This window comes from Papio anubis, chromosome 17, assembly GCF_008728515.1.
Source record: "Papio anubis isolate 15944 chromosome 17, Panubis1.0, whole genome shotgun sequence".
Taxonomy (NCBI): Eukaryota; Metazoa; Chordata; class Mammalia; order Primates; family Cercopithecidae; genus Papio; species Papio anubis.
In genome coordinates this window covers 66,409,457-66,418,117 of record NC_044992.1, presented here as the reverse complement: position 1 = coordinate 66,418,117, position 8,661 = coordinate 66,409,457, and the positions used below count along the sequence as shown (strand labels likewise).

The 8,661-nt window shown below is 45.6% G+C and overlaps 1 protein-coding gene across 4 annotated transcripts in view; it reads right to left on the bottom strand.

Annotated features, from left to right (window-relative positions):
- RAB37 (RAB37, member RAS oncogene family) overlaps positions 1-8,661 on the bottom strand; it is a 79,057-nt gene that overhangs the window by 55,799 nt on the left and 14,597 nt on the right. The gene's annotated exons all lie outside the window — the stretch shown is intronic.

Here is an 8,661-nt window from a genome sequence, read left to right as displayed (position 1 = left end):
CACCACACCTGGCTGGACTTACTATCTTTATTCTAGCAACCTGACAGTCTTCCTTCCAGAAAGTACCCTGAACCCCACTATGTCTCATCATTTCTGTGGTTACCAGCCTAGCCCAAGCAACCATTCCCTGCCTGGTCTTCCTCTTTCATTCTCTGCAGTGGAGTCCATTCTCCTCCCAGCAACCAGAGTGATCTTTTCCAAACACAGATGTGATTACTCCCTGCTTATAGCCTTCTGGTGGTTTCTCTCCCAGCCTGCAAGTTCTCAGGGGATCCATGGGCTGCTGGCTGCCCCTTCACCCCCATCTCCATCCATCCTGCCTCTCACAGGCTCTGCTCCATGCACACCGGCTTGTATTCCGTCCTTCTAACAAGATAAGGCTTGCTCCCTTCTTAGGGCCTTGGCACTTGCTATTCCTCCTTTCCAGAATGCTCTTCCCACAGATTGGCGAATAGTTAGCTCCTTTTTATCATCACATCTCAGCTTAAATGTTACCTCTTAGAAGAGGCCTTCCTTGGCCACTTAAGCGGCAGTGGTCCCTGCAGCCCACCTCCAGTTTCTCTCTGTCTTGTTGCTCTGCTTTATTTCCTTGGGTGAAGTGACTTACTTAGTGCGGTCTATGTTTATCATTTTCCCCATCTCCACTAGGCAGTGTGCTGCCTTAAGTGGGGACTTTGTCTCATTCACTCCCGTATCTCCCGTGCCTAGTTACTGTCTGGCACATGGTGGGTTCTCAAATGTTTGTTGGTTGACTCAATGAATAAGCAGTGCATTTGGAGCAGAAGGCAAGCTCTCAGAGCAAAGGCAGCGGTGTTCACCATTCTGGGAGGGAAGTCCTGGGCCAAACAGCCTAAGGAATTTCAGGATTGACTGCCCAGAAGTGGGAAGTGGAAAGACTCCTTTTTCCCCTCCTGAGAACTGGGGAGACATAAGGGACTATGATGTTCCCTGGCTGGAGGACAGAGGTCTATCACTTCATCTCGGTTGATTTTGTTGGACGGGTGGATTGTAGGGAGGGGTTGGGGATAAAGTGTCAGGGAAAGGCATCATGGCTTGGGAAGAGATGACGAGCTGTGCCTGAGCACCACAGGCTGGTGACCCAGCGGATAGGAGGCTATGGGCATGTTTAGCAGTCCATATCAATGTGTCCTGGGGTTTGCCTGACTTCTCATAGCTATGGACACCTCATAGCTATGCACACATCTGGCACTGGTGACCTTGGTGGAGAGATCCTGCTCCCATGACCTCAAAAATGATTCCCTGGAATCTCCAGGGCTTTTCTGTCCTGGGGGACTTCACAGAGCCCAAGCAAGCTTAACTATTCTTGAGCTAGTCGTCTAAGCTGGTCAGGTCAGAGTGAGACTGTTTTTGACATAGACTGTTTTAAATTTACAGAGCAAGAAGCGCCCACAGAGAGATCTTAAAATGGAAAAGCTCAAAACAGAGCCAAATTAGAGTAAGTCAAGGTATAAGAATAAAAGTAATAATATAAGACCTTGGGGCCAAAGCATCACTGTGCCATTTCAACGATCGTGCATAAAGTAGATTTATTTCAGAGTTTATTTCAAGCAGCCAGCACTACCCAGAACGTATAAGTACATGCTTATGTTGGATAGAAAGGAATTCATCTTTTCTGGTAATATACAATCATAGATCCCAGCAAAGATTATTGCCATGAAACTTCTGACATTAAGCTAGACACACAGGGAAGACTAGAATTTAGCTCAGTTTGGCTTGGTTGGAGGAATTGGGCTGCTTCTACCTTCATCTGGATGGTGGACATGGGCTGGGAGGAAGGTTGTGACCTGGCTGAGCTGAAGAGTTTTGAAACAGCATGGGAAGACCGATCCATTCTGATCCATTTTAGTTGCCTTAGTCAAACTTTGGAAAAAGGTGTCTACAGGTTGGGCATGGTGGCTCACGTCTATAATCCCAGTGCTTTGGAAGGCCAAGGCAGGTGATTGATTGAGCCCAGGAGTTCAAGAGCAGCCTAGGCAACATAGGGAGACATACAATAATTAATTAGTTAGCTGGGTGTGGTGGCGCATGCCTGTAGTCCCAGCTACTCGAGAGGCTGAGGTGGGAGGATTGCTTGAGGATTTCTATCTCTACAAAAAAACAAAACAAAACAAAAATTAGCCAGGCGCCTGTGGTCCCAGTTACTTGGGAGGCTGAGGCAGGTGGATCAGTTGAGCCCAGGAGTTCCAGGCAGCAGTGAGCTGTGATCATGCCACTGTACTTCAGCTTGGGTGACAGAACAAGACTGTGTCTCAAAAAAACAAGGAAGTGTCTACAAGAGAGAATAGATTACTGGATATACTGTTTTTATCTAAAGTTTTAGCCCTCTGAATTGGTGGCAATCTGAAAGGGACCTTTTCATATTCTCAGAAATGGGTTGATAGTCGTGAGCCAGTCCCGTCAATTCCAGAGCTGGACAGAGCAGATCTCTGCCTTGTGGTCCTGATAGGAAGTGTCTGGGTTCTCTCTGTGCGGTGCTATGACTGTAGGAGTCAGCTGCTAATCCAGCCCGGTTTGCTCAAGCCTGAGCTAGAGTTTAGCGCGCTAGAGAAGTAGCTGGGGCGAGAGGAGGGAGGCAGATATACACAAGAGTCAGGAAAGGAAATTGTTTCATAATGTCTACAGATTTGTATCTGGGTGTAGTCTCCGTCGTATTCCTGCGCCCCGTCATGACTTTGCTAAGGCAGAGTTTGGGTGGCTGGCTAGCACGTTTATTGCAAAAGAGAGAACTTAAATATGGTTCCTCAGGTCTGAGTGAGGGTAGCATTTACTATCTTGCTGTATGATTTCCAGGAAAGCACATTCTGTTAAAACAAACTCCAAGATTTCTAAGCACTCAATCCTGATTGAGTGCCTAATTATTTATAGCCATCTAAAGTTGCTGGGGCTTCCCTTCCTGGTTTTTGAATTATTAATATTTAAAGATTCCAGGCCAGGCATGGTGGCTCACGCCTCTAATCTCAGCACTTTGGGAGGCCAAGGTGGGTGATAGATTGAGCCCAGGAGTTTGAGACCAGCCTGAGCAACATAGGGAGGCCTGCAGAAAGGATATCTCCACCAAAAATTAAAAAATCAGCTGGGCGTGGTTGTGCATGGCTGTGGTCCCAGCTACTCCAGAGGCTGAGGGGTAGGATCGCTTGAACATAGGAAGGTGAGGCTGCAAGTGAGCGGAGATCATACTGCTGCACGCCAGCCTCGGGGACAGAGTGAGGCCTTATCTCAAAAAAGATTCCTCTTGATAAGCCTGTAAGGTTTGGACAGCCTCATTTTGAGAACTATGTGCATATCATTGGCTTTCAGAAGACAGCAGTGTTTGAGAGTCAATTGAGGGAGAAAAAAAACCACTGAGTTGGCAACCTCCAAAATCCATGAGTAAGATAAATTTGCACTGAAGTGAAGTGAAAGGCTACCTTTGCTTGACATCTTAAAAAAATAGAGCTCACAACTGCTTTGCCTTGGAAAGCGCAGACTGCTGGAATTGGTTGATTTCATGTACCAATAAATTTTTAGATTGGCAAGGACAGATACAGTGATCAGCCTTTTATTCTACCAAGTAGGCACATTTTTATTTTTTATTTTTTGCTTTTTAGTTTTCTTTGCCAAAGTCAAATATGTCTGAACCAAATAGGTAAATTCTTATTCAGTTTTACTTCACTGGAATTGGTAATTAACCAGTTCATTGAAAAAGTTTGTTAAACCAGGAACTCATAAAAGAGATATACTGTATGTTTTCTTTTCTTTTTTTTTTTTCAGACACAGTCTTGCTTTGTCATCCCAGCTAGAGTGCAGTGGCACAATCTTGGCTCACCACAACCTCTGCCTCCCGGCTTCAGGCATTTCTCTTGCCTCAGCCTCCCAAGTAGCTGGAATTACAGGCATGTGCTACCATGCCTGGCTAATTTTTGTATTTTTAGTAGAGATGGGGTTTCACTATGTTGGTCAGGCTGGTCTTGGACTTCTGACCTCAGGTGATCTGCCTGCCTCGGCCTCCCAAAGTGCTAGGATTACAGATGTGAGTCAGCCACCATGCTCGGCCCACACCTGGCTAATTTTGTATTTTTAGTAGAGACAGGATTTCACCATGTTGACCAGGCTGGCCTTGAACTGACCTCAAGTGATCCACCTGCCCCAGCCTCCTAAAGTGCCGGGATTACAGGTGTGAGCCACTGTGCCCAGCCTATTTTTCCTCTACATGTTTTATTTTGACTTAAAATATCTAAATGTGTAGTTATTAGCAAGTATTTTGATGTAGACCTAAAGCTTTTGCTTTCCTTACAAGTCTGCTGAAAAGTGGGGCCCATTGCCTTTCTTGCACAAACCACACACTCATGGTCCTGGGGTTTCAGTTCCAGTTTCTTTAAAATGAAGCAATAAATTCTAGAAACTTAGGAAGCCACCTGATTGCAAAATCTTTCTTCATTTTTATGCATTTCTTTCCAATATTTTACAGTTCTCTCATTCATTCCTAATTTGATAGGGTTTTAAAAAGTGACAGGCTTTTACAGTCTTTCCAAAGCACTCAGTTTAGTTTTTGTAGAGCTAACAGTTCTCTTTTTTTTACTCTTATTTTATTGGTCAATAGTCTTTCTGTTTAAATTCCTTTATTTTTTCTTTTCCTTTTATTTTTTATTTTATTTATTTATTTATTTATTTTTTGAGGTATAGTCTCACTCTGTCACCCAGGCTGGAGTACAATGGCGCGATCTTAGCTCACTGCAACCTCAGCCTCCCAGGTTCAAGCAATTCTCCTGCCTTAGCCTCCCAAGTAACTGGGATTACAGGCACCTGCCACCATGTTCGGCTAATTTTTTTGTATTTTTAGTAGAGATGGGATTTCACAATGTTGGCCAGGCTGGTCTCGAACTCCTGAACTCAGGTAATCCCCCTGCTTTGGCCTCCCAAAGTGCTGGGATTACAGGCATGAGCCACCATGCCCAGCCAATTCATTTGTTTAGGGGTGAATTGATTCAAGTACATCATTCTAGTTAACACGTTCAACCAGCATAAGCAAGTATGGGCCCAAACGCATTCTTGTTAACCAGGTACCGCAACCATCAGAGCAGAGAAGAGCCCGCCAGCTGTGAGCACTCAGTCTCAGGCTTAATCAGTGTGCTCCAGTAAGAGATTGAAGGTATTGGTTGACCTAATAAGTTGGTTAAGTGAGGGGTTGCTTAAAGTTTCTACTCAATAATCCATTGTCACCATAACTTCATAAAAGAAAGGACCTTTGAGCACCCCAAGTCTCGGGATGATCGTATTTCCTAAGAAAGGACAGTTGGTAACATCTACTAGTGTGTGTGTATCATTTCCTACACATCAATTGGTACTTGGTCAGGGGCTGGTACTTAGGTATGGACTCAGAATTGGCAGCCATGGATCTGGTTCACACTGTTCTCCAGGCATGGATCCTCTCCACCATGTCTCTGTCCGCTGGTGTAGTGAGTCTTCCCCTGAGGGCCTCTAGTGACCCTCTTTGTTTGGAGGCTGATGAAGGTTGTCACTCATGAGGGCTGTAGAGCTCTTCATTAGTTGTGAAAGGGCCCCTTGAAGCAATCAGATTCCTCCTGCCCCAGCACAAGCCCCTTCCGCAAAGTAGTCCACTGTGACCACATCCTCACATGGTCCTGTCCTGAGGGTCTGCAACTCTTGCATCAAGAAAGGGTGTGTTGGCTGGGTGTGGTGGCTCACGCCTGTAATTCCAGCACTTCGGGAGGCTGAGGCAGGCGGATCGCCTGAGGTCAGGAGTTCGAGACCAGCCTGGCCAACATGGCAAAACCCCATCTCTACTAAAAATACAAAAATTAGCCGGGTGTGGTGGCGCATGCCTGTAATCCCAACTACTTGGGAGGCTGAGGCAGGAGAATCACTTGAACCTGGGGGATGAAGGTTGCAGTGAGCCAAGATTGCACTACTGCACTCCAACCTGGGAGACAGAGCAAGAGTCCATCTCAAAATAAATAAATAAATAAATAAATAAAATAAACAAATAAACAAATAAATAAAATAAACTCATTTGTTTTCCCGGAGATACCTCTGAGGAGGGGCTCAGAATTAAGGGAGGGGAAAGACTGTCCCCCAAGGTCAGAAATACAGAAGAGACATTCTGCACCCTTGCATAGTAGAAATCTGCTATGAGCAGAGCAGAGCACTGGCACTTGTTGGCGTTTACATGCAGAATGCTGCCCTCTATCAATGACATGGAGGGTTTCCATGACAGAGAAGCAACAGGTCACAGACCCTGATCTCAGCTATACTTCCCAGTGCCTGCCCTCAGTTCAGTGGAAAGACTTGCGAAATTCAGACGGTACACTCATTTCAAAACCTCTCACAGCCTGTGCAAAATTAATAATAAGCAAAGAAGGACTGCTCCCCAGAGATCTTGCATCCTTGCACTGTAACATCCAGCTGTCTGGCAGGTGGCAAGGGAAAGAACCAGTGGAGATGTAGGTACAGTATGTCAGTTTAAAATACAATAAGAGGCTGGTTGTGTGGCTCATGCCTGTAATCCCAGCACTTTGGGAGGCCTAGGTGGGTGGGTCATTTGAGGTCAGGAGTTAGAGACCAGCCTGGCTAACATGGCAAAACCTCATCTCTACTAAAAAAAAAAAAATACAAAAATTAGCTAGGTGTAGTGGTGCGTGCCTGTAGTTCCAGCTACTCGGGAGGCTGAGGCAGGAGAATCACTTGAACCTGGGAGGTGGAGGTTGCAGTGAGCTGAGATGGTGCCACTGTATTCCAGTCTGGGCAACAGAGTGAGACTCTGTCTCAAAAATAATAATAATAGGCTGGACGTGGTGTCCTACATCTGTAATCCCAGCACTTTAGGAGGCTGAGGTGTGTGGGTTGCCTGAGCTCAGGAGTTCAAGACCAGCCTGGCCAACATGGTGAAACCCCATCTCTACTAAAAATACAAAAAATTAGCCAGGCTTGGTGGCATGTGCCTGTAATCCCAGCTACCTGAAATGCTGAGGTAGGAGAATTGCTTGAACCTGGAAGCAGAGATTGCGGTGAGCCGAAATGGTGCTACTGCACTCCAGCCTGGGTGACAGAGTGAGACTTTGCCTCAAGAAAAAAAAAAATAATAATAATAAGATATGAGGGTAGATGGGAGAGTACGTGGGGGACGTGGAGGTAGAGTGAAGGAGAGTCCATCCAGGAGCAGTGCTGGTGCTTGCAAGGCTTGGCTTGCCTTCCTGGGCTTCTTACCCTGCAGTTGGGTTGATGGAGGCAAATCCCCAGGGGATGCTGTTGCTTGGCTCTTCCGCACCTAAGACCCAATTAACAGTGACTAACTGCATTTGGGCCTGCTTCATCTGAGCACCTCTGCCTGCAGGGTCTTGAATCCACTTTGTGAATGAATGTCTGCCACTGGCATTGATTTTGCTTTGGTGTTTATCCTGGGCCAGGCTGAGATTGTCACCTGGGCTTCACTAGCATTTCTGGAGGTCAGTGATAAAGGGGTTTGAGGGAGCTCCCAGTCCAAGCCTTCCCTTGCCTAAGGACCCTGGGAATCTAGGAAGGGATAAGCAGAAGTTGAAGCTTGGGTTGGTGTTTCTTTTTTATTCCCTGCCGAGTGCCCTTGAACAACCACTGAATATCTCTCAGATCTCTTTTCTCTTCTACAAAATGAAGTATAACTAAAAAAGTGCCACAGACCCACCAGGCTGTGATTCAAAGTAGCCAAACTAGGGCAGGGCACAGTGGCTCAAACCTGTAATCTCAAAACTGTGGGAGGCCGAGGCAGGCTGATCACTTGAGGTCAGGAGATCGAGACCAGCCTGGTCAACATGGTGAAACCCAGTCTCTACTAAAAACACAAAAAAATTAGCTGGTTGTGGTGGTGCACACTTGTAATCCCAGCTACTTAGGATGCTGAGGTGGGAGAATCGCTTGAACCCAGGAGGCGGAGGTTGCTGTGAGCTGAGATCGTGCCACTGCACTCTAGCCTGGGCGACAGAGCAAGACTCCATATCAAAACAAAAACAGAGTAACCAAATTAATCTTCTGTCCCATGGCTATCTCGCAAAGTGGATCTCAACTACCTGTAGGAGGCTCCTTTGTTTTTTATTGTTTTTGAGGCAAAATGTTAGCATTTAGTAAATGTAGATGGTAGGTACATGTGTCATTTTCTTTTTGTTCTTCTAGTCTTTGTACCTTTCTATGAAGTTTCAAAATTTCACAACAAACCATGAATTTTCATTTATCTATACAATGGAATGCTATGTAGTGATGAAAAAGCATGAAGGTAAGAATGTGTGTAACAAAATTCCTATGATGGATCTATCTGTCTGTCTATCTATCTATCTATCTATCTATCTATCTATCTATCTATCTATCTATCTCACACGTATGTATAAATAAACACATATTTTTTTTTTACACAGCAATTTCGTTTTCTTTTTTTCTGAGACAGAATCTTGCTCTGTCACCCAGGCCCGAGTGCAGTGGCAAAATCTCGGCTCACTGCAACCTCTGCCTCCCAGGTTCAAGTGATTCTCCTTCCTCAGCCTCCTGAGTAGTTGGGGTTACAGGCACCCACCACCATGCCCGACTAACTTTTTAGTATTTTTAGTAGAGATGGGGTTTCATCATGTTGGTCAGGCTGTTCTCAAACTCCTGACCTCAAGTGATCCACCCACCTCG